Consider the following 27,855-nt stretch of genomic DNA (forward strand, 5'->3'; position numbering starts at 1 on the left):
TTGAGTAGAATTTGGAGCTTTTGTCATTTGAATAAAAGTGCACGCAGATAACAGTGAGATTCAAGCCCTCTATCCCATCTATCCAGGAAGGGTGGTGGGAAGCCAGGTGGTCAATGCAATCCATGTCCAAGAGTATTATTAAAGTTACCACTCATTATTAGTAAACCTTGAGTGAAGCTTGAAACGCAGAGCAATAGGTTGGCAAAAAACACTTTTGGTATGGAAGTAGCACATAAAGGCATAGGTTAAGATAGTCTCATGACAAGCAGATTATGGGGGTCATTCTGACCCCGGCGGTCGGGGCTAATGATAGCGGTAGTACCGCCAACAGGCTGGTGGTACTTACCGCCACATTATGACATTGGCGGGATGGCTGAAGCCAACCCACCAATGTACCACTCCAACTGCCATGGCGGTAGCAGCCACCGGGCTGGAGATAACAATCTCCAGCCCGGCAGCTGCCATTGTGCCACCAGCGGTATCATGACCCTGTCTACCGCCATGGTTTTCGTGGCATTCGTAATGCCACAAAAACCATGGCGGTAGGCCGTATCAGTGACAGGGAATTCCTTCTCTGTCACTGATAGGAGGCCCTCTCCCCCACTAAACCTCTCCAAACACCCCGCCATCCCCCTACATCCACGCCCCTCCATTCACAAACACACGCAGACACACACTCATCCACACATACATACATGCATGCATTCATCCATTCATGCACACATCCACACACACATCAAAACATACACGCAGACACGCATTCACTTTTCCATACATACACAGACTCGCACTCATTCAGACACGCAAGCAAACAATACTAAACACACACTCGCATTCACGCACACACTCACACATACATGCACACCCCCCCCCACACACATACAACACCCCCTCCCCTGTCGGAGTCCCGACTTACCTGGATCCAGCGGGTCTTCCGGCAGGGGACGGGACAGGGTGCTGCTACCACCAGCAGCGCCCGCCAGCAGAACACCGCCAGGCTGTATTATTTTTCATAATAAGGGTGACGGTGGTCTACTGGTGTGGCGCTGCTGGTGGTAGCAGTGCCACCTTACCACCACCCACCAGTATGGCCCCAGCTGGATTTCCACCCTTCTTGTGGCATAAATCCAGCTGTGGTCATATTATGGCAGATAGATGGTAGCCACGGCGATGGTCTTTTGGCTGCTGGCGCCGCGGCGGTAGGCGGTTTTTACCACCATTGTCACAATGGGGGCCTATATATTAATCCAATAAAAACAAAAAAAAACTACTTACTGCACCCTTTGCGGTTTTCAAAATATTGACACCCTCCAAAACACATCTTATTTGAGAGAGAAGACAAGTTCAATCATCTGGTACATTTGAGGTGTATACAACTGGTAAAAACAATTCCTACTTGATGCTATTACCATTATGGAGTAAAAACAGGAGGCACCTCAGGTAAGCTACCAACATCTGTTTGACACAATTTTGTGGTTGTATCAAGGTGATTTGCGTATTTGGTATCCTGGATTTATGGTCTTGGACATGATCAGTATTTGTATGGCTGCTCTAGAGATAGCTGTTTACTCGAGGAGAACATTGAAAAACCATTTAAATGACCATAACTGCAGCATCACATTATCTCCACACATCAGGACTCAGAATATAGTTCCCCTAGTGGGTTTCATTGTACTGCAGATGGCTTCCAAACATAATATAAACTTTAATCCCAAACAGAGTTTGTGTTTCTGGTCCCTTTGTTCAGAAAAAGCGATGGAGTCAGGTGAAGGTAAATATTCCAACCAAACACAACTCTTTACTTACACTCAGATAGAATTATCAAAGGCCCCTTTGTGGAGCTCATCCTGCTTTTATTTTGCAGCCACCATTGTTCCTCTTTGCCTTTAGTATGGCCCTGCCTAGAGCTAAATCCAATCTATAGTGGCTGGCTGGCGTTACCCTCAGTGGGATCCAAATGCCCATATCAGAATGCTGCAAAAGGCTTATCACATCAGTTAGGTCATAATCTTCTCACCGGGTAAGTCCGGCCTCCAAGGGAGCCTCCACAGGTCACAGTGTTCAACGGAGCCACAAGCCCACAGTTATGCATCCATGTTCAGTCTCCATGCCGCTACCTTTCATGAGTGGGTTACCCCCATGGACAAAATAAAGCCAAAGTCCAGAATATAAGAGCCTTTCATGGTGAAGGCAGCATCTACTGCAATGTTTCAATGAGACTGCATAGAATGCAGCAGCCATCTTGTCACTAGAGATGATCCGGATTGCATTATGGTGCCATTTCCCAGCCTGGATCCAGGCGCTCAGTGGAGACACATACGGTTAATCCAAGACCTGATATCATCTTTTGTAAGATGAGTAATAGAAAAGGCCATTCCACTGTGTCCAAAGCTTTTTTAGCATCCAGGGCTAGCATCTCATGGCTCCCGAATTATAGGATCCTCAGGAGGCATCAATAGAAGCATCTTAAAATATGCCTTGATGCCCTTTGGCACATAAAGCCTGATTGATCGCATCAACCAGTTGTGGATGACAGAATACTGCCTTCTTGTAAAGACTTTTGCTAGTAATATTCAATATATAATAAGGAAATTGGAGGTGCAATCCTCAGCAACTTTTTCCTTTTTATGTACCTTCAGTATCTCTGCAATCCACTGGTGCAATGGGAGTCTACCATCCATCCTGGCTGCATACACCATGTGCCTAATATATATTCCAAGCTTACTAATCTGTCTTTAAAAATTTGGATGGAATGTTGTTAGGTCCTGGGTATCTTCTGGTTTTAAGTTGGTATTTTGCCTTTGTGATTTCCTCATCCCTAATCTCATCTAATTGCACACTCTTGTCTGGAGTAAGGTATCATTTTGGGATATCCAAGATGAAGTTATGAAGCTCAGAATCAGAGAAATGTGCCCTAGATGCATATTGTAGTGCCAGAGGTTGTGCAAATGCATATGCTATTTGCTGCCCTTATTTTGTGTGGGTGGAAGAAATCTATTTCTCTCTTTTATCTCTTTTGGCACATCGAGCAATAAACTTACCTTTCCTGTTCCCTACTTTGTATAACCTGTGCTGTCTCACTCCATACTGCGTTCTTACCTCCCTTTATATCAAGGATTCATATTTATGTGGGGTTAGCCCAATGCTTCCCTTCTTGTTGGTCTAGAGCTCTTCTGCTGCTTGATCCCTTCTTTTGCTGCACCTTACTAATGCTGATATTGACAGCTGTTAATCATGCACTTGTAGGGCTTTCATAAGGTGGCATCAGAATTCACTGATTTTATCTTTCCTCGAAGTATTGGTCTGTAGCTAGTCTCAAGTGTTCTAACATGTCTCTATCCCTAAGCTCCCAGGGATCAAGTGACCAATCTGACCTCCGTCCATCATAACCTGCTTGCATTCAGTTGATGGGAGGGAGCTGTGAGAGGTCCCTCAAGCCGAAATAATTTCCTCATTTATCTTGTCCTCTGAGTCATTGGACCAGGATATTTATTTCAGCCTTGAGAGTGCCCCCAGGCACTGCATGCATATGAATGGTGCTTTTTGCTGGGATATGCCTCTCTCCATGTGTCTGTTAGTCTCCAACCCTGAGTGAAGCCTAACAGGGGCTTATCCTCCCTGCCCACAATTGTGACCCTATCTAGCTCTTCCTACATGGTACAGTTAAGGTCTGTCTCCATTATCAAGACTGTGTCAGGACATTGTAATAGTAAAGCTTTAATTCAATCCAGTGTCTGTCATAAGCCCTGGCAGGAGGTACACTGGAAGTATTGTGATGGTGTCACCATAGCACCACCCCCCGCCCCCAATCCAGCACTCCAGAATAGTTTCTGGTCACTTCAATACATATATTGTCCACTACCTGTGGAAGAAATGTATGCTACATTTTTAATGTAAAAAGTAGTAAGCTGATTGTACATGAAAGGCATTACATATTTATGCATATTTCCTCGAAATTACCTACAACGGTGCTATATTGCTTTAAAGCAGGTATCTTAGACTTACATTTTTAAACTGTCATTTATAACGTTGAGTACCTTTCGCAAGGGGTTTTGTACTTTGGTTAATTACATATTTATGCATATTTTATGGAAAGTAGCTACAACGGTGCTTTATTGCTTCAAAACAGTTATTGCATGTACCAGAGTCCTTTAAATTATATTGTGTTTTATTTGTTTTAGCTAAAGGATTTTGAGCTGCTCCTTTCATATTTTATCTTGTTTTAAATGTTTTGTTTATGTGCTTTTATGGTATGTTTTTACCAAAATAAAGCGGAATTGATTGATTGATTGATACATGAAAGGCACCTTCCAAGTTTTGAAAGTGAAGATAATTATTTGTTATGTTAATTACTAAGAAAACATGGAAAACAGGAAGAAAATTCAGCGTGCTCCATGTTATGCCATAATGAAAAAAATGTTCAAGTAAGATGGAATGGGCAAAATCTTATTTGCTTGACTTTATATTATTCAAGGACCATAACTGGTGTAATGGAGAAGTCGTCCATTTTTTAAACACGTAAGTATTTTCTAACCTGGTGTAATGACTGAATTGGTATGGAATGCACAAGACTCCATATTTGGAGCAGCAGCAGATCTACTGCGCCTTTGTTAAGTCACCCTTCCCTGGCACAAGCACAAGATCTAAACGCTCAGGGCCATATTTATACTTTTTGATGCAAAACTGCGCTAACGCAGTTTTGCGTCAAAAAAATTTGCGCCGGCTAACGCCATTCTGAAGCACCATGCGGGCGCCGTATTTATTCAATGACGTTAGCCGGCGTTAGCCGGCGGAGCTGCCTGGTGTGCGTGAAAAAAAATGACGTACACCAGGCAGCGCCGGCGTAGGGGAAAATGGAGCTTGGGCGGCAAAAAATGGGGCAAGTCAGGCTGAGGCAAAATTTTAGCCTCAACCCGATTTGCGCCATTTTTTTTTACTCCCAACCCCCATTGAAATGACTCCTGTCTTAGCAAAGACAGGAGTCATGCCCCCTTGCCCAATGGCCATGCCCAGGGGACTTATGTCCCCTGGGCATGGTCATTGGGCATAGTGGCATGTAGGGGGGCACAAATCAGGCCCCCCTATGCCACAAAAAAAAAAAAGAAAATATTACTTACCTGAACTTACCTTATGTTCCCTGGGATGGGTCCCTCCATCCTTAGGCGTCCTCCTGGGGTGGGCAAGGGTGACAGGGGGTGTGCCTGGGGGCATGGGAGGGCACCTCTGGGCTCCTTCCGAGCCCACAGGTCCCTTAACGCCTGCCCTGACCAGGCGCTAAAAAACGACGCAAAAGCGGCTGGACGTCATTTTTTTTGACCCGCCCACTCCCGGGCGTGATTTTTGCCCGGGAGTGTAAATACGGCGCACATGCCTCGGAGTCAATTTTTTAGACGGGAACGCCTACCTTGCATATCATTAACGCAAAGTAGGTGTTCACGCTAAAAAGTGACGCAAACTCCATGGACTTTGGCGCTAGACGCGTCTAACGCCAGAGTATAAATATGGAGTTAGTTTTGCGTCGAATTTGCGCCAAAAAAACGACGCAAATCCGGCGCAAACGGAGTATAAATATGCCCCTCAGTCTCTGTGTTTGTACTTTGTGACTTACTCCAGATATAGGGTCATTCAGTGTTCAAAGTCATGTATTGTAAGCGTTGTACAACAGTTGATGATGCGACCCACCCTTCCTACAAAGACCCTGAGGGAAAAATTGACTTCTGTGACTATAAATTCTAGGAATCTAGTGTCTGCTGTTGTAAATCCAATCTGTTACAGAGATTGGAGAATAAATTTAGCTGGGCCTGGTAGGTGCCTCTGGGGCTCAGGTATTGGTCAGAAAGACTAAGGACATCCTTGCACTAACCCACTAGTTTTACAAAGATTGGCAATGCCAATAAGCTGGCTTAAAAATTAAAGATATTCTTCAGTCATTGATGGGTTTAGGCATTCAGTACACCACTGTATATGCACACTGTCACTCATCCTTACGATCTTGCATCCATTCATTCACCCACAGGCTCATTATTTTTACATTCTCCCACTTAAGCAATTACAATAAATCATAGACACACCAACTCAACAATACATTCAAGTTAAATTAAAAGAATACAATTAGAAAAAAAGAAAACACGCTGCCACCTAAATGTGGTGGGTATATGCTTGCAATAGCAAATAAAAGACAACAAACGAGTGGGTGGCCATCTTGCAATATATTATATTATATAGTGAATCAAAATAAAATCAGCATGGCCGTCACATTTAAAACCAACATGTGTGGCTTAAAACCCTTAACTTGTAACCATAACCAACTCAAAGTTACTGAGTAGAGCTTAAGCTTTCCCACATGACAAGCATCATGAATAAGTAACACATTTTTATTAAAAATGTACAAGATTAATGTAAAATCTCTCTTAAGACAGCTTTGCACATCTTCTATCCCCAGGGTTTGTCAGAGGACTTAGGCAACACCAAAGCCCCTGCCTATAACATTAATCTATGAGCTCCATGTGAAAAAATCTCTCCCTGATTTCTTTAATACAAGGAAATAACAATTCACCCTTAAATGTCTATTGACTTCCACAATAAATATATAAGGTCTATAACCTTTGTCACACCTTTTCATATTAAACAAATCAGATTTGGCCTGCCACCATACCAACACAGTCCTGATTTACTGAGTATAAGCAAGTACACTTGTTAGGTCTCACCTGACAGTGCATGCATTACTGCTTGTGAGATCTTTTTTAGCTTAAACTTAAGGGGAGCTTAGAGCCAGGCCATTACTAACCATTGTTTTGCCCCGTTGTCACTCATTTACTTGCTGCTAATTGGTCAGCACATGTCGGTTTCACTTTCTATGTTCATGAGTTTGTCTCTTCGATGGACCAAGTACTGATTACTGTTTTTATTAGTGATCTTGCACTCCTTCTGTTTGCATTCAGGTACTTTGTTTCTTGTTTATGTTTTCAGGCAGCCCAATTGTATGTTTGTTTGGCTGGCCGTGTTGGGCCGGCCAAACAAACATGCACACTTTGCCTGTTCTCTACCTTGCTGTATTGCACAGCCGAATGGAGAACATGCACAGGCTTCCACTCCCATGAGCACTGTAGTAGGCCACTCAGACCATGCACAACTCTGCTGTCATGCTGGTGACAGCAGCATCATGATTGGCTGGGCGTCTGTGTGCTGCCAGAACAAGGACTGAGGGGAGACGAATCATGTCTCCCAAAGGACAAGGTAAGTAGGTTTTGAAAAATATATATATTTTTTTTTAACTCCCCCGCAACCCTGTCCCGTCTGCCCCACAACCCACGTTCAGTGGCAGCCATTACTGTACATGCCATCTTAGAATCTAAAATTCTCATAACTTCTATGAGAGTCACATGCCTCCAATCAAACAGTTGCTTATATTTTATGCATTTAGTATCCATTTCGTTGTTGCGTGTTATGTTGTGCTCTGTTTATGCAGATTTTGAAATAGTGGACGAGGACTGATACTTATATAAGAGAGTTTCTGTATACCTCAAACATCCTTCTTTCTGACAGCTTTCAAAAGCACTTTGTAGGAGGCAGCCCGATGATGCTTACCAGTGACACTGAAAAGGGACTAAAATAAACATGTGTCCACTGTGGAACAGATGTGCATGACTTTTCAGTTGTTAGTGATCCCTGATCTACCCTGATTCACCTTATGTACCCCGAAGAGAGCCTAGTGTGTGGGTAACAAGTGGTGGCTGATGTGCTGAGTGCACAGTAGAGGCACAGGATGCACAACACTTTTGTAATAGTAATGGCAGCGAGACTCCATTTGTTAGTCGGAACTGTAACTAATTATCTATTTTGCTCTTTTTCACCTACACTATCCATCATTCCAATGTAAGAAGTTAATTTAGAAATATCTTTATACAGGACTTGTCAGATACTTCAGGCTTCACTGTCAGGCTATCTGTTTATGAAAGACATCTAGAGGGCCATATCAAAATCAACTGGAAACAGGCCAAGAGCAACCTCGAAGCCAGTCAAGAGGTGATGACGCAATGGTATGAATAGAAGGACACGCTGGTAGAATTCTCACCTGGAGACAAAGTATGGGTAATGGAGCCAGTAGAGCCTAGAGCTCTCCAGGACCGCTGGCCTGGCCCATTCGAGATCAAGGAGCGGAAGGTGAGGGCCACTTACTCAGTGGACCTCAAGTCCCCTAGAAACCCCTTAAGGGTGGTCCATTAAAACAGACTGAAGCCTCATTTTGAGAGGTCTGAAATCAGCAAGCCTCTGGTGACAAAAGAGGGTTTGGAAGAGGAAAGTGAACCTCTTCCCGACCTCCTCTCTGCCAAAGAGGGTGATGAAGGACACCCTGGTAGACATCTCACCTGGAGACAAAGTATGAGTAATGGAGCCAGTAGAGCCTAGAGCTCCCATGGGCCGCTGGACTGGCCCATTAAAGATCAAGGAGCGAAAGGGGGAGACCACTTACTTATTGGACCTCAAGTCCCCTCGAAACTCCCTAAGGGTGCTCCATTAAAACAGGCTGAAGCCTCATTTTGAGACGTCTGAAGTCAGCATGCATCTGGTGACAGATGAAGGTATGGAAGAGGAAAGTGAGCCTCTCCCCGACCTCCTCTATGCCAAAGAAAGTGATGGGTTAGTGGAGGGTGTTAATCTCTCTGACTCCCTGGCCCTAGATCAGAGAAGAGACTGCTACGAGTTATTGGAGCAGTTTGCTTCCCTGTTTTCCCTCACCCCTGGGCTCACACACTTGTGTGTCCACGATAATGACACAGAAGACAGTCCCCCTGTAAAGAATAACATTTACAGAGTGTCAGATGAGGTGAGGTCCAGCATCAAGGAGGAAGTTGCTGGCTCTTAGGGTGATAGAGAAGTCCAGAAGTCCCTGGTCCAGCCCAGTGGTGTTGGTTCCCAAGGCTGCTGCTCCCGGTGCCAAGCCAGAGCTTAGGTTTTGTGTGGACTATGGGGGGTCTCAGCTCTGTCACAAAGACAGATGCTCACTCCATCATCTGAGCTGATGAGCTCGTAGACAGGCTAGGCGCTGCCAAGTTCCTTAGTACCTTTGACCTCACTTCAGGGTACCGGCAGATCACCTTGACTGAAGGGGCAAAAGAGAGATCCACTTTTTCTACTCCTGAGGGTCATTAGCAGTTCAAAGTAATGCCCTTTGGACTGAAAAATGCCCCCGCTACCTTCCAACGGTTGGTTAACGGGGTCCTAGCTGGCAAGGAAGCCTTCTGCGCTGCCCACCTAGACGACATCCCCATCTAAAGTTCCAGCTGGGAGGAACACCTGCTCCATCTCAAGGAGGTGCTTCAGGCCCTGCAACAGGCAGGCCTGACCATCAAGGCCAGTAAGTGCCACATTGGACAGGGTTCCGTGGTGTACTTGGGACACGTAGTGGGTGGTGGCAAGGTGCAGCCCCTACAGGCCAAGATTAAAACAATCAAGGCCTGGCAACCACCAAGAACCCAAACTGAGGTGAGGACTTTCTTAGGTCTCACCGAATATTACTGCAGATTTGTTAAGGGACATGGCACCATAGTAGCCCTCTTAACTGAACTCACATCCAGAAAGCAACCTAAGTTGGTGAATTGGACAGAGGCTTTTCAGAAAGATTTTGACACCCTGAAGGAAGCCATGTGCACAGCACCCGTGCTCAAGGCACCTGACTACTCCAAAGAATTAATCGTGCAGACAGACACTTCAGAGCATGGCATAGGGGTGGTTTTAGCACAGCTGAATGAGGAGGGTCTAGACCAACCAGTAGTCTTTATTAGCAGAAGACTATTACCACAGGAACCAAGGTGGGGTGCTATTGAAAGAGAAGCATTTTCTGTGGTGTGGGTACTGAAGAAGCTGAGCCCCCTACCTGGTTGGGTACTCACTTCCGAGTTCAGACAGACCACAGGCCCCTCAGATGGCTCATGCAGATGAGGGGTGAAAATCCTAAACTTTTGAGGTGGTCCATTTCCCTACAGAGGATGGACTTTACTGTGGAGTATCAACCGGGGACTGACCATGCCAATGCTGATGGTCTCTCCAGTTTCAGCTGAGGGGAAAACATGTTAGACCTGACGGCCTTAGGGTGGTCACCCCCAACTATTTGCCTGCCTCCCTCCACTTTTTGGCACTGTTTTTGCTGGTTTTAGGACTCTGCACACTTTACCACTGCTAACCAGTGCTAAAGTGCATATGCTCTCTCCCTTAAAACATGGTGACATTGGCTCATACTCAATTGGCATATTTAATTTACTTGTAAGTCCCTAGTAAAGTGCACTACATGTGCCCAAGGCCTGTGAATTAAATGCTACTAGTGGGCTTGCAGCACTGGTTGTGCCACCCACATAAGTAGCCCTCTAACCATGTCCCAGGCCTGCCATTGCAAGGCCTGTGTGTGTGCAGTTTCACTGCCACTTCAACGTGGCATTTAAAAGTACTTGCCAAGCCTTAAACTCCCCTTTTTCTACTTATAAGTCATCCCTAAGGTAGGCCCTAGGTAACACAGAGGGCAGGTTGCTGTGTAGGTAAACGGCAGGACATATATCTATGTGTTTTATATGTCCTGGTAGTGGAAAACTCCTACATTTTGTTTTTCACTGCTGTGAGGCCTGCTCCTTTCACAGGCTAACATTAAGGCTACCCTCATAAACTGTTTGAGTGGTAGATTCTGATTAGAAAGGGGTAAACAGGTCATATTTAGTATGGCCAGAATTGTAATACAAAATACTACTTATTGGTGAGGTTGAATTTGATATTACTCATTTTTTAAATGCTACTTTTAGAAAGAGAGCATTTCACTGCACCTAAATCCTTGTGTGCCTTACAGCCTGTCTCCAATCCATGTCTAGCTGGGCTGGTTGACAGCTCTCTTGTGCATTGCACCCAGACAACCACAAACACAGGATGCTCAGTCACACCTGCACACATCTGCACACTGACTGGGTCTTTCAGGGGTGGAAGGGTGGACAGCCTGACACTTACATGTCAAAGGACAATGGCCTGCCCTCACACAATGGACTGCTAAACTCCCTACTGGGACCGTGGCAGACAAGGTTGTACTGAAAGGGGACCTTCTGCACTTCAAAACCACTTTTTGAAGTCTACCCCACTTCAAAGGCACTTTTGGGTATATAAGCGGGGTCCCTGACCCCACCAACTCAGACACTTCTAGGGAAAGAAACTCTGCACCAGAACCTGCAACCTGCCAAGACAAGCTGCCTGGCTGCCCAAAGGAGTCACCTGGACTGCTTTGCTGTAGAGGACTGCTGCCTTACTGTTGGCCTGCTGCCTTACTGGCCTCTGGCTCTGCTGAGAAGTGCTCTCCAAGTGCTTAGTTTGAGCTTGCCTCCTGTTTCCTGAAGCCTCAGGGCCAAAAAGACTTCGGGCCTCATTATGACCCTGGCGGGCGGCGGAGGCCGCCCGCCAGGATCCCGCCCTCCAAATTACCGCGCCGCGGTCAAAAGACCGCAGCGGGTATTACGAGTTTTCCCCTGGGCTGGTGGGCGGTTCCAGTTAAACCGCCCGCCAGCCCAGGGGAAAACGACCTTCCCACGAGGATGCCGGCTCGTAATCGAGCCGGCGGAGTGGGAAGGTGCGACGGGTGCTACTGCACCCGTCGCGTATTTCACTGTCTGCAAGGCAGACAGTGAAATACATTTTGGGGCCCTCTTACGGGGGCCCCTGCCGTGCCCATGCCATTGGCATGGGCATGGCAGGGGCCCCCAGGGGCCCCGCGACCCCCCCTACCGCCATCCTTTTCATGGCGGCTTTCCCGCCATGAACTGGATGGCGGTAGGGGGGGTCAGAATCCTCATGGCTGCGGAGCGCGCTCCGCAGCCATGGAGGATTCCAATGAGCAGCGGAAAGTCAGCGGGAGACCGCTGACTTTCCGCTTCTGACCGCGGCTGAACCGCCGCGGTCAGAATGCTCATTGGAGCACCGCCAGCCTGTCGGCGGTGCTCCCGTGGTCGGTGGCCCTGGCGGCCACCGGCCGCCAGGGTCAGAATGACCCTCTTCCTCTCTTCAAAGGAAATCCTTGTGTGGTGAAAATCGACCCACAGCCTGCCGGAATCGATACACAGTCTGCCTAGTGGTGGAAGAATCACCACATCGCTGAACCTGAACGACGCAGCCTGGCTCACTGAGTGGAGACCGACGCAGCACCAGCGTTGAGACTGGAACTTCGACGCACAGCCCACTGGATTGACACATCACTGAGACGGAAGGACGCAGCCCAACTTCCTGCGGGAAGAATGGATGCAGCCCCTTATGTGCGACACAATTCTGATGCATCACCCACCAGATTTACACAGCACCTGTGACTTTATCCTGCAAGCCCAGGATTTCCACGCATCATCCCTTGGCATCAAAAGACACTGCATCGCAAAGAGGATTCAAGGCTGCATGCCAGAATTCAACACAAAGTCCTTGCTGCATGGAAAATAATCGATGCATCATCTGTCTGTGCCTGGAAATCTGACGCACACCCTTCGTTTTCCACGCATCTCCTCCTCTGCAGTCTCTGTGCATGTAATTTTGACGTATACCAGCTACTTTGTTCTTGCAAGAGACACTTGTTGCTTTTTAAAGACTTAAGACACTTCGTATCATTACAAAAGTGATATTTCAGCTTGTGATGATCAAATCTTGATCTTTTTTACCTTAATTTATTCAGATAAATACCTCGTATTTTTGTAAAACTGTTTGGTGTATTTTTGTGGTGTTTTCACTTTGTTATTGCATGATTTATGGCACAAATACTTTACACATTGCCTTCTAAGTTAAGCCTGACTGATCCCTGCCAAGCTACCAGAGGGTGCGCACAGGATAATTTGGATTGTGTGTGACTTACCCTAATTAGGGTTGTGGTCCCTACATGGACAATTAGAGACACCATTTCTAACAGTAGCCATTAAGTGATAGTTTCTGGGTGCAAATTTAATCTCAGTTAACAATAATTGGGAGTCCCAGGAAGGAGAACGAGAAGCAAGAAATAATTTTAGCAATACAGGGGTATTTAGATGAATGACTGCACCGACAACGGTTAGAAGTATTTCACCATCTAAAGAAAGAAAGTGCAAATAAAAGTCATTTTTAGGAACCTTAAACAGTTTACACAAAGTCTGCAAAAAAATTAAGTAGGAGGTCAATGACAGCAATCGAATTGGCTGCCACTCAAATATATTGCGACACAGCAGTTCAGAAGAAGTTCTTCCTGTCTTCACGTTCAGCAGAATTTGAGCAATATATATGCCATATCTTGAGGCACACTTCATTATTTATGTGGCCAGCAACCCCAGTCATGCAGAATGTCAAGAGCCAATTAAAGGGTTCCAGAAAGAACATTTACTCGGTCCTGTTTTTCTTGTGTGATAATTGGAAGGAATTTAGACCTCTTGGGGTTCTCACCTGTAATATGGAAGCTCAATCCTGCTGCAAATGGAAGTACATTGCCTTTCAATGCATCATTAGCGGTGTGATATTGAACTTATAGTTCAGAAATAGTAAAGGCAGGAGGTAATCCCTGGCTTATGGTAGAAGTGATGAACACATAGGTGAGTGGATAGGCTCTAAGTCATCAGAATAAATGTCGTGATATTTTTGTAGTAATTCTTTAAAGGTATTTTACTAGATCAACTGTATACCTTCAAATTCAAGCCTATTTTCTTTAACACTATTGTAGGACATTCATAGATAGGCCAAGATGTAATACAAATGTATACTTTCTGAAACTAATGTGCAGCCATCTGACTATATAGAGCAATAATACAGATTAATTAATTATATTTCACCGCATCCATATTTGTTTGAATCTGTTTATTACGTTTCCATTGTACAACATAACAGCAGGGCTGACAATAAACAAGACAGGCCATAGTTACAGGTGCAGTGTAACATAATAGCCTGCGATGCTAGTATGAAATATAGTTTACATTTGACAGAGTATGCGAATCTGAAGATAAACAAAAAGGGAGGGCATGGGAGGAGAAAAGGAGAACCGTGCATCATTCTATAGCTGTCTCGTTTGATTGGACACTGCAGCAGAAGGAAGAGGGTAAGATACCAGCATATTGACCATTTGGAGGTCCTGGCGATTCCGTTATCAAGGAGCGAGCAACAGTTTCATCTTTATGAATAAAGGTATAACACTGAAGAAATCAAATACAATAAACCCTGTGGTAGTGGACCCTGCCCGCCTCCCACACCCAGCATGTATGGACAGGAGAATACATGACTTTACCAGTTCATGCACTTATTCAGTGACCTGGATTAACCTGCCCATGAGAGGAGTCGGACCCACTCAGGTACCCTACAACTAATTAGCGATAGTTGCAACTGTCATGTCCGCCCTTTCCTGTGGCAGTTCCACTCAACCGTCAGTGTCTTGCTAAGAGTTTGTCTGGAACTCGGTCAAGATGGTGTCCCAGTTAGTGGCAATAGGGCATTTGCACCTCCAAGGTTGTCTTCTCTATATAGTGCAACACTTTGTGCCTGTGCCTAAGTAAAAAGAGAGTGAATTCAGGCTGCCAACATTGCCGATTCTGGTGATTTCCACCTTCGAGTATTGAGTTGTTTGGCTGTCAGTAATCCTAGATCTAGGAAACGAGAGTGACCCTGGTTTTCTTGTGCCTGCAGTAGAGACCCAGAGGGCGTATTTCCCATGTGTGTAGTCCCGGACGCACTGTGAAGGTATATAATTAAGACATAACAGCTTGGCAGTAACTGTGCAGGTGTGGGCAAGCCCATAGCATAGGAAGCAGATCTGCATCAATCAGATGACAGCGCGGGCAAATGGCATCTGTTCGGTGGAAATAACAACTTATTTCAGCAGGGGTGAGGTATGCTCTGTGTATAATATTGAACTGGATAATCGTAAATTGGGTGTAGTGCAGGATATACGTTGGGATTTCCAATAAAGCTGCCCACTCCTCATCTGTGCACGGGCAGGACAAATCAGCCTCCCAACAATGTTGTAAGGTTGGGAGTTGCTGTGTAGTGTGGGTCCACAACAACTCAGCAAACTAGTGTATTAGATGACGACCCATCCCCATCCCATGAAGGTACTGGACAGTTAGATGGGTCAGGTGTTCTTGTGACATGTCACCCCATTTGTTTCCTAGTGAAGTGAGCAATGATTTGTATAATAGGAGTTGATCATAGGGGGATAAGGAGGGTGGGGTAAACCCTTATCCTCCATCAACGTCTCACATGAGACGAGGGTGCCCTCCCGGTACAGATCACCCTGGGTTTGTAGACCAATGGCATGCCATGTGGCCCATTCCGCTGCCAAGGTGAGTTTGCCACCCCTAAATGTACCAAGTAGTGCCAGTGCTGCTGCATACGGGATTGTGGACCGTGTGAGATAGAGACACCTGTGGTAGCGGCAACAAGCCACTCCCAGTAATACGGAATCAGGTGTTTTGCTTGGGTACATAGGTGGAACAGTTGAAGGGTAGTGGATAAGTTCTAGGCAAACAGGATCGTGGCTGTATCTGCTAGTTGCGAGCCAGCTAACCATTTGGTAATCCATTGAATTTGAGAGGCAAGGTAGTATTGTTGTAATGTGGTACAGCAAATATAGCTTTGCAAGTGCTACCCTTCATCGTGAATTGTTCCTAATAAATTCCTGTCTATGTCTTTCAAAGGAATCAAAGAATGTGGCTGGAATATAAAGAGGCAGTTTAGCAAAGTAATGTAGAAGATGTGGCAGGACCACCATTTTTAGACGTGCTACACGTCGTGCTACAGATAATGGTAAGGTGCGCTAAAAGGCAATCTGGGGCCTTAAGGATGTGGAGGCCCATGTAATATTGCCATCAAAGAGGTCTGCTGGGAAGTGATATACTCGTACATCTAGATAACGAAATGTACAGAGTTGCCAAACTATCTGTGCACCATTAAGAATAAAATGTGTGTTAGCTAAATCAGGCATGAAGGGGAACAGGCAAGATTTTGTCTAATTGTCCCTCAGGCCAGAGAGGGTTGCAAAACGGTTGAGTGCCACCGTGAACGTGTCAGAGAGAGAATGTGTGTCTCTGAAATAGAGTAGTAAATCATCGTTATAAAGGGGGATGGTGCGAGTTCCATTCCCTAAGGGTATACCCCATGTTCCACCCTGTTCCTGAATTATAATCTTGAGTGGCTCAATTACGAAGGAAAAAAGTAAGGGGGACAGTGGGCAGCGTTGTTGGGTGACTCTGTGTATACAGATTGGGTCTGAGATAAGAGAGTCACATCTTGACCCTGATCAGTGGCTGGCTAATATAACACTTTCACTAATCGGAGAAAATGGTTTCCGATACCATAGCGAGGTAATGTATTAAATAAGAAAGCCCACTCTCACAAGTCAAATGCCTTCTTGAGGTCTAATAGCAGGCACCCAGCTCAAGGCCAATGTTGTCAAGATTAGTTAATTACTTGAAAAATACATTGCAGGTTCAAGGAACTGCTACGGGCTGTAACAAAGCCGTTCTGATCCGGATGGACCAAGGCTGGGACTAGAGGTGCCAGAAGGTCTGCTAGAATGTTGGCTAAGACCTTGTAATCTGTATTGAGCAAAGCCAAAGTTCTGTATGACCCCGACATAGTAGGATCTCTATCTGGCAAGAAGACAGTTGGCTGAGAGGGCTGCATCACACAATGCCAGCAGGAGGGGGTGATGAGAGGTGCATACGTTTTATCAAATTCAGTGGGTAGATCATCAGGGCCTGGGGATCTGCCTTTTGCAAGTGCTCTTAATGCTTCTTGGATTGTGAAATGCATGATAGGACCATCTAGCTCTGCTCGCTGTTCCGATATGATGCAAGGTAATGATATAACGGAAAAGAAAGAGTCAAAGTGTTCAGGGGGTGCATCAGAGACAGATTGGTATAAGAGCATGTAGTGGTTCGTCAGTTCATTTTTCTTTGGGTATAAAGTACTCGGTCAGCGTCGGATTGCAGCACCATTATGGGATGTCTGGATTGTTTTTGTCAGATAAGCCACGCTAGTAAATGGCCAGACCTATCTGGTGCTGTATGTCTGCGGGCTGAGTGGGCAGTGTAATTAGCACATCACAATTTTTCTAACAATGAAGCTAGTTTGCGCTGTGCACCTGCCAGTTGGTGTGTGTTGGTGGGGCTTTGCACTCCTTGGTTCTCGTAAACTAAAAGTGCATGTTTGATGCATGAGATGTCCCTATTGAGTATTTGACCCATGGTCATATTTGACGCATTGTCAAACGTGTCCCCAGGCAGTGTCCATGTAGCGTCACTTTAAATGCATTCCATTCTATTAGTTTGGCCATATCATTGTTATGCCCAAAAGAGTCCACAATTGCCATGCCAAGAGAGGTGCAGAAGGGGAGGGGGTCTTCCAAGGGCATTGTCTGCAAGCACCAGGTAGGAATAGGAGGGGGATCTGCATCCCACGCAAGGTTTAAGGACTGAGGATTGCAGTCACAATGAGTAGTACCCAGATAATCTGTATTTAAAATGGAAGTAAGTAGGGAGGGTGTGCTAATTAGCCTGTCTATGCAGACGTGTCAAATGTTGACTAGCTACCAATTTTGGAGCCCGTCATGCAGTGTCTCAGTGTTGAAAGTTGCAGGTGTGCAAGGCAGTGGGGGGAATGAATGGTCAAGGGCAGTGTTAAGGATGCAATTAAAATCTCATTCTATGAGCAACGGTGGCCCATTCCAGTTTGACACCATCTCAGATAGGTTGTGAAGGAATAAGGCCTGCTCAGAATTGGGGGACTAAAATGAGCCTATAAGGATTTGACAGCCATCAAGGTGGCCTTCACACATAATGTCACACATCACATAGCGGCCTTTTGTGTCTAGAACAGTGTCATCTGCCACAAAGGGAGTCCCTTGTTTGGGCCACATTAATACACCCATAGCATAGGAGGAGGTATATTTGTGGCAAATGCTTGTCCTCATCAGCACCTTTTCTCCCCAGCAGTCCCCTTTAATGCAGAGAGGCCTGTGCACGGCAGGAACTTAGTCTATATGGTGGGGGAGGGGTGGCAATGAGCAGTAACCTTTCAGGCAAGTGATGTGTTGTCAGCTGGTGCCCATCTTATACCTTCCCTCCCTCCCAGACCCGAAGATGCACTATTCCTTTTCAAATCTCCTAAGAATCAGACACTTGCCCTAGTATTATGATTAGGAAGGTCACCCCATGGGGGGCATGGTGACTCCGAGAACCAATATGGCTGCTTGGCTGTGCAGTTTCAGTGGCTGATCTCCCCAACTATGCAGATTTTGGCCAATAATCCACCATCCATGCGATTGGAGCATGTCTGCCGCACCTGAAGTAGATCGGGGGCAACACATGTGTTTGGCGGCCTGATCTAAGACTCGGAGGCCCCGCAGTGACAGGCACTGTGGGTGAGCCTGAGGCATAAGGCTACAGAGGATTAACAGGCCACCTGGACCGCCTCTCCAATTGCCAGGCCCAAACACTGTCAGCTGACACCACCCGTCCCTGCTTCAGTTGCTGATCAGATTAGTATACCCCATGTGGAACTGCTACACACCCACTACAATCCTAGGATATGTGCCATTATATTAGTATCCAAATCGGGCAACAATACCTCACCTCTCTTTTTTTTAGCCTTACCAGTGGAGCAGAGCGACCGCCATGGGATGTGATCCTCCCGAGCTGCTGTGAGCAGTTGGGAGCTTGGATTTCTTGCTTGTTCTCCATGGGCCCTCAAGGGCAATTGCTGCAAGCAGACAGACATTGACAGGACCTGTTTCCATGGCACTCTGGATTCTGCTGAGTCCTGCAAAGGAACGCCACAGCTGGAGACACGGGGGAGTCTGGGCTGAGTGACCTGTGCATCTGAACCCCATACTGGGGCTCTTCCACGACTTTAGCTTGCATGCCTTTTGACCCTTGCTGGGGCTGACTGGCTGATGTTGTTGTTGCCTGTGGATTACCCGTGCCCCCGTATTGATGGGGGATACTGGCCTATTGTGAGCACAAATTGACTACTACGATGCAGAGGACAAGTGCTGATCCTGCCACCACCCGCTCAAAGCTCCTGACTGGATCCCTCCTCAATGATGTGGACTGGAGGACGGGGAAGGTGCCCGTTCAGATGAGGGTGGAACGCATAGCTGTGCTGATAGATTTCCCCATACTATTGTAGTCACCGCAACCACCAGCTGCCCTGCTGTTAGCGCCTTTACCCCCCGACCACAATATAGCATAGTGTGAGGTGACCCCAAGCAGCGGAAGCTGCCATTCTAGGACAAGAGGGATGCAGACACAATGGATGCCCCTTCTCGGCATAGAGGATGGGGTGGCTGGATTCTCTGGCTGTGAGCAATTGACTGGCATGGATGCCATCGTGGCGGAGCTCCGGGTGGGGTTCTGCGCCATAGATGCTTGGTTCAACACTTTCACCAGTAGATTGGACTGGAGAGGGAGAGCCTGGACATCTAACATACTCACCTTGAGGATGAGGCGGCAACTGCAACAAAGTTGCTGAAGAAGCTGGAAGGAATCTTTAAAACAGTAGCCACCAAGAACTAAGACCTGGAGGCAAGGTCCCAGTGCAACAACTTGCATTTTCTAGGCTTTGTGGAATCCACAGACACGTGTAAAATGGACCTATTCACCCTCACAGACCTCTGGTCTGACAACATTTTACTCCTACCTTTGTGGGAGAACAGGGCCACTGCTCACTCTTTCCATGACTGCCACTCGGAGCTCCCGCTCACACCATCATCTCCCAGCTACTGAATTTCAGAGACCGCAACACTGCACTCTGCTTTACCCATGAGATGGGTCAGGTGCAATACTAGGGTACCAGAGCCTCCTTCTTTCCTGACTTCACTTTGGTAGTTCAAGAGGCTTACCACAAGTTTACAAAAAAAAAATGAAATCAAAACCATGCTTAGAAAACTTGGGTTGAAATATGGCATGCTTTATCTGGCTCGCCTATGCGTTGACTGATGGTAAGGCATGTTTCTTTGAAGTGCCAGCAGACGCACTGGCCTTCTGTAAGCAATACATGGTAAAGCACCAAACCTCCCATCGCGGCACTCCCGACCTGTCCCCACCAGTCCTACATACCACACCCAGATCGGACCACTTCCACCTGCGGACATTCTTCAGCCCACTCTCACCATTTACCCTCCACACCACCCTGAACTCAAACACTACTGTGCTTTAACCATCACTCCCGATAGACAAGTCCCTATTGTGGAAGACCTTAATCTTGTTATAACATCTGCATTCCCATTATGCATGTGGGTAGCGACCACCAAAGCGTTGCTGCCCCCCCCAAGGTGTAGACCAATTTCTTTATTTTTTACATGCTTGTTGTTTCGTCGATGATACCAGTAAATGACCCATTGCATTGAAAGCACGGCATTGCATTCATTGAACTGTTAGCAGGCCACAAAATACTCCTCCTTAAAGTTTATGCCCTTAATACTGACTCCCCAGAATTCTTTAAAGATGTGCAATCCCTCCAGAGACAAACGGACATCAACCACATCATCATGGGTGGAGATTTCAATATGATGCCTGACCCCCAGCGAAACACTCACTGCTTGTTCTCCATGACCTCTGTGCCACCCACTTTCTCAGAGACTCTTGGCACTTTCTACATGCCAGCACTCTGGGCCACATGTTCTATTCAGCACCACATAACAACCTGCACCAATATAGATCTTTGGCTACTCTCTGCCACTACCCTCCATTTGTTGGAGGATGTGTCCCACTACCGACACATCCTGTCTGACCACTCCCCAATTCAGATAGTGTTCATGATGCCCTTCAGGGTGGCAAGGAGCGCCATTGACAATTCGCCTGCAACACCTTGTTTGATGACCTCTTCTGCAAGGTGCTCTTCATATCCATGGTGGAATACTTCAACACAATAAGGGATACGTCTCCAGTCAGGCTGTTCTGTGGCAAGCCTTCAAAGCATACATTTGAGGGATATGCTTCTCTAAGAACACAGGAGTGCTGCAAGATATTTGTAATGCACTTTCGTGGGTCGAATCAGAACTGTATGACATAGATGATGCAGATGTACAGCAGTGCAGCAGACTGCAACCATTGCGCCTTGCTCAACAACTGAGCGAGGTGTTGCCACTTGGGAAAATATGCCAGAGCTCGGCGCTATGGTGAGGGTGAACGCAAGGGCCATACCCTGGTACATTTGCTTCACCCACCTACGGGTAGCGGCTACATCAATGAGATTCTCCTCTGTGATGGATCGCGCACAACTAATCGCACCACGTCCTGTTGGAGCTACAACAGTACTACTGTCATCTCTAAACCTCTTGATTCCAGGATGCTGGTAAGGAAATGGCAGCTTCCCTTTTAGAGATCGCCATGGTATGGCTTATGGACACCGAGCAGCGATTGCTCAATGAGAAAATCTCCAAGGAGAAGGTATCCCAAGCAAATGAGACTAGATGAGACTAAGGCCCCTGGACCAGATGGTCTCATGGCCGTTTTTTACAAGACTTATAGACATCTTTTGGTACCTCACTTGCAGGCAATGTATGCTAAAGACCTGGATGTCACAGTTCTGCCTCCTACTGTACATGAAGCAGTGGTTACTCTGTTGGTTAAGCCTGGTAAGGACCCCCTGTGCTGTACATCCTACCAACCCTGATCTTGACTAATTTCGATGCTAAAATATTGGCCAAAGTCCTTGCCAACTGTCTTGTGCTTCTTATGGATACAATTATTTCAATCTTGCAATCAGGTTTTCTCCTGGGTTGCTCTCCCTCACTTAATGTTTGCACACTATTCTCTGTACTGAGAAGATTCTCCCCAGACGTTCCAATTGGGGTGGCCTTGCTTGATGTGGAAAAAGCTTTTGATTGGCTGGAGTGGCCCTTCCTACATCCAACGCTCCAGAAATTGGGCCTACAGCAAGGGTTCGTCTCTCTTATTCTGCTTCTATACTCTAGACCTGTGGCATGTTTATGAGTGAACACTTCCCTTACTGCACCATTTGAAATCCCAAAGGAACACATCAAGGATGCCCCTTGTCCCTGCCATAGACCCCCCTTATTCGGCACTTCCAGGAGGAGCATCTCTACCGAGGCTTGCAATTAAAACCTGACCCACTGCTTTTGCCCTTCTTTGCGGATGAAATTCTGCTTTTTGTTCACCATCCCTAGGCCAACCTTGATACCATGTGTGAAGAGAAGTGCTCTGGTGAATTTTCGCTCAGCAAAATCATCTGCCTGCTGGATCTGAGTCCCTCCTTTGTAGGGGCAGAGTACAGGATGTCAACTAACATACTGTATATCCAGGAAAGTGTTCTGTCTACCTTCCCCAGCTTCTCAAAATAATGTCATATAGGTGAGGGTAAGAAAGATAGTCTAATTTTCTGTGACTGGGTCTTTACAGAGTGCATTATTTGCACATTATGCCAATACTGATCCCTAATTTAACCAAATTAATCCAGGTTTCAAGGGGTTCTCCTGTGTCAAATGAACTACTTAAGTGACTCCGGCCAAGTTTCACTTCGTCTCATGGGTACAAACAACATCACTAGCTGCCTCAGCCCAAATTGGTGCAGAGGCAGCGAGCCAACTATCAATTTTTACCTAATTATATGCTGTCTTCCAGAGACCAAACCCAGAATTATAGGATTATTTGTCACCTTACTAGGGAGATGGTACAACATGTATCAAATGTAAATCTATTTACACAGGATAGTGATAGGAAATACTGTCCAAGATCATATCTACCACCTCTAGTGAACTGAGTAGGGCAGTCATCAGTAGAAAGTAGTCCAATCAGGACAAGGCATTGTGTCCACGAGTTAAGGTACCTCCCAGCCTACCAAAACATCAGCACTGCAATCAATTAATTAAAAAGGCCTACTTAATGACTGAGCTCTAGGTCAACAAGATAGTTAGTTTAATGCAGAATTTCAAAATAAGGGGTACAGAGTCAACGTCATAAAAGCTCTCAGCAAATAGATGAATAGGAGAATCACAAATGATTTTGATTCGGCAGCAAAATCGGGAGTAAAACGAAATATGAACAGCATCTCTAGTAGAACAGGAAAGTCTCTTGCTCACCCCCAGATTCAAGGGTTTTTATATTATTTCTGCGCCTGAAATTAACAAAACAGAACTGCAAGATCACTGTGGTGTAATAGAAAAGGTTACTTTTATAGCTAATTGGAGCACAAATCTATAAACCTTCATATTGCTTTTGCACTTAAGCAGCATCCCACAGCGTGAAGAATTAGTCTGCCCCCTGTTTACTAATGCCATTCGGAGATGGTGGAACACGTGAACAATAGTGTGTATATATGAATTAATAAGGTACTTTGAACCTGTGGCAGTACCTTGAAGCAATAGTCACCGTTTTGTAACTAAGCCTAGGACTGTTCATCCAGAACAGCACAAACAATCACAGCAGGTGAAATTTTGCTTGACTGTGTGCTGCAGAAATGGTAAGGAGAGAGATGACCGGAGGGGGAAACACAGGGGAATTCATTTTGAATAACATTTCTGTCAGACCCTAATTGAGGCCAGTTGACAAAGGTGAGGAAAACAAACATCTGAATGTTATAGAAAACTTGTTTTAAAGAAACCTGCGCAATAGCGGTATGCACATGCAGAATCAAGTGCAAAACCACATTTGTAAGGTTAATAATGCACAAAACCACAGATGCATAAAACTCGCCCACACATACGTGTTATATCGTGGTAAGCCTGAGTCTGTGACTTTGCCCTGGTTCCACATGACCTGAAGTTGGCGCTTCCTGCTTCTTGGCGCTTGGTTCACTAAAAGCTTTAAAAATCAATATCCCTGGTTCTACTGATTGGATTTTGTCAGTTTTGGTGTCATTTTATTATTTCCATTATTTATTTATTAAAAGTTATTATTTTTCTTTTTAAATTGGTGTGGGATTTCCTAGTGTTCCCTTTTAATTTTATTACTGTTTGTGTGCTGCATAAATACTGTACACATGGGCTGTAAGTAAATCCTGATTGCTTTGTGCCAACCTACCAGAGGATTAAGCACAGGTTGGTTAAGTGACTTTTGAGGGTCGCCCTGACAAGGACTGTGGTTGTTGCCTGAGTGGAGCTTCCACCCCTCTCAACCAATAACCCAAGTTTTTTCACCGACCCATATGTTCTTATATGGTGCTGTGTTCCCTTGTACTGTGGTAGTATCTGAATGGGTACAGCTACTGCAAAGTACTCTTACTACCCAGTCTTGCTTCGATTTGTCTACTTCTTAAAGGGGAGGGTGAGTTTTTTCACATAAATTGATAAACCATTAACATTAATGGTCAGGATTCATAGCAGGTGTGAGTTCCCATATCTTGGGTAAACCATTATCTGAGTGAATGAGGTGAAAGGACTAGGGCAGGTGGGGGAAACACCTGTTACTGTGTTCTCGGTATATATGTAAGGGAGGGAAAAACCTATGCATGAGCTCAGATTTAACCCTAAATATGTGGTACCCATCCCATACCAAACCTAATCTAAGTGCCAAGGATCCAGAATGCTGAACTATGAACTATTAATCTGTTAGCCGAAATCTCACCTCAACTGACTGAGATACCACTGGGCCAAACACAACTTTAAACATTGCAAAGGAGACTTGTGGTTGCCTCTAAAGCGACATATCTCAAAGCCCCTAGATCAGAAATAAAAGAAGGTACATGCATGTTGCATTGTAATAGGGCCCTAGTTGTTCCCAACCATTCTTCACTGGAAATGATACAACAAACAGCAAACACCCCCTTCAATTCTGCATATATAGACTGTATTCACTTTGTAAATACAATTCTCATCAAAAGGGGAAACAGAGAGTGAAAACAGTCTCTTTTCTCAGATATGTTCCTAGAGCCAGGAAGGTCTTGCATTTTACAAGTCCACCATCACAAGGGTTGTAATCTTTTTGTGGCTAAAAGGACCCCTATTCTTCTTGTCTGATTGTATAATGATCAGGATTTGCCAGTGACATAGCGTACAGGCTATCACTTGTCTTGGTCTCCTTCAGGCTAGTCTGTTTACAGATCTAAATCTGTGGATCCTTTGGAATTCCAACGGCTCCAGGAAATCAAGCTTGAGCAGGTGCAGGAGGAGATCTTTGATATATATCATCTTTTCCAATTGTTCTGCCATGTCAAATAAATTAATATTGCCAACTCTTGATCAGTCCTGCATAACTGTTAGTTTCTGACACAATTGCAAGATATCTAATGCCCAGTCAGGATGTTCATTTAATTGCCTCCCTGTCTCTTCCAGGCATTTTCAATCTGAGTGCGTACAGACATCAGATCCAATCTCACAAATGTCACTATTCAAGGAGAGGTTAGTCAACTGAATATTGAAGTAGCTTATTGTGAAAGTGATGCCTGAGATTTCTTTAATCCCCAACATGTTCCCTGTAGGGGGTGTGTGGGTAGATTGTTCATTTCCAAAGAAGACATTGGTGAAAGTGACTTGCCAGGTGATGTAGTTGATTACCCGAGAAGAACTACAGCAACCTGGATGATTCCAGGCCAGCAGATGAAAAAATGCTGTGCTGACTGACCAAATATCCCCTTCACACACCTGGCACCTTTTTGGCTTCTTTGAAAATTTTGGAAACTCCAAAATGTCAAGTGCATATCCCAAAGGACAACTTCCTTCTACCAAAATTAACCATAATAATAATAGCCAGTCTTAAACACATTTCTTGAAATAAGCCAATCATGTAACACCTTTTCTTATTTGTCCTCAGAGCACCTCTGTTTCTACTTTGCCCTTCACCAAGTGTGATTCACCCTTGCCAGGCCTCCAGAATACGAAGAATAGTTTCAGGGTCTAATCTAATAATGACAGTGGCATTTAGCTGGTCCTCATCATGCGAGATACACAAAAAGATGGCATGCAGACCCAGGCATCAGTGCTCTATCAATATTGATGTAATGCGATTTAGGGGTGAACATTCTCTACAGGGGGTAATACATATGATTAAGTGGCTTGGTCCTGTGTGTGTTAGCATGGCCACCTGCTCAACTGGTCCTATTGGAGTCCTAGTGCAGCTGCTATCTATCATAATCTGAAATCCTTACCGTTTTCCTGTTATAACATACTCTCACAGCAGCATCTGATGAGGAAGTGTGGGGGGAGGAAGAGTAGGAGAGCACAGTGTGTGGAATGGAAGAGGAAGAGGAGGCAAGATGTGGGTAGAGCACGTTTAGTTTGTCCTCAAATGACATCAAGATGTCTTGAGTGGTACTGGGGAGAAGTGGTAGGTTAGTGAATGGAGGGGGCAAAAAGACGCATGGGAGAGAAGACATAAATTGAAAAGGGCTGGGCTTGTAATGAATCGAGGTGGTGGACAGTGCAGTGGAAAGAGAAAAGGGAACAATAAAGTCAATGAGGAGATGGAGGAAAAAAATAATTGGAGGTCTTTAAAATTGGTGACAGAGGAGGAGATGATAGCGGAGGGGAAGGAGTTGGTGAGGGCAGAGAGAAAAGAGGCTCTGGGGGTTGTTAGAGGTGAGCATACCAGACAGAGGAAACTTAGAGCATGGAAAGGGGAGGGATGGGAAGGGAGGAGACCATTGGAGTGGAGAAGGCACAAGCGAAGAGAGAGAAGGGGGATTGTAAAAGGATGGTGTTGACTGGGTGGAGAAAAGAGACAAGAGAGAAGATAGGCAAGTGTAAGGATAGAAGGCAGTTCTGGGAGACAAATATAGGGGTTAAGAGAGTAAGTGGAAGAAGGAGTAGGAGGATGATAGGGACTTGCAGGCAGGAAGGAAAGTAAAGAAACGTGGGAAGACGTATTAAGATAGAGAGGGGACAGAACACAGAGGGGAGCAGAGAAGAGAGAGGAAAATGAAGAGGGCAGGAAAATGGGTGAATGGAAAGGGGGGATGTGCGAGAGGAAGTACATTTCTACTTCTCCATAAAAAACTTACCTTTCCGGTATGTTTGAAGTGGACATATAGGTCACAATATATTTGTACATCAATATTTTTTTTATATTCTGATCGTTAACCATGAAAGCCTTTAGAATCCATCGCTTTTAAGATCTCCAATACCTTTTTACAATTCACTTTATATTCTACTTTTTCCTTCTTCGTAGTTCTTTTAACGTTTTTTCGTGCATTTTAGATACCTGAGATTGCTGCCTGTACACCCTTGTGGGCATATTTAGAGCTTTCTTGTCAGTTTCCCTAAAGTGTTCTACATTCTGCATCAAACTAAACAAGTTATTTCCCTTCCCTTCGGACAGTACTCTTACTCTGTTTTCTTACATGCATCCCTATTGCAACAATCTGATTCATCTTTCTTATAATATCTCATTACCATATCGCCTATTTTCAGAATCAGCTCTGGTAAGTAATTAGGATCCAGCTGACAGTATTCCAATAATTCTAGTGTTTCAATGAATAAATTAGCTCTTTTCCTGAGTGGGTGACATGGCATAGCTCAGGATAGGGAGATGATAACTTCTGTCATAAGCTCTAAACACCGACTAAGTAAACGAAAGATACCATTGCACCATGGAAATTGGCATCTATATAGAAAAAGTGTCCCCTAGCATCACAGACGACTTGCACATTAACGGAGTGCCACCAGTATCGATTATGAAGCAGATGTTTAGGGCCATATTTATACTTTTTGACGCAAAACTGCGCTATCGCAGTTTTGCGTAAAAAAAATTTGCGCCGTCTAACGCCATTTGGATGCGCCATTCGGGCGTCAAATTTATACTTTGACGTACGGCGGCGCAACCAACAGGTGGGATTCATTATTTCGTGACGCACACAGCGTCGGTCTGTCGTAAGGGAAACCCACGTAAAAGTGACGCAAATCACTGTGGGTCGATTTACGACAGCGCAATCGTGAAAACGCCG

The sequence above is a fragment of the Pleurodeles waltl genome, chromosome 12, assembly GCF_031143425.1.
Source record: "Pleurodeles waltl isolate 20211129_DDA chromosome 12, aPleWal1.hap1.20221129, whole genome shotgun sequence".
Lineage (NCBI taxonomy): Eukaryota > Metazoa > Chordata > Amphibia > Caudata > Salamandridae > Pleurodeles > Pleurodeles waltl.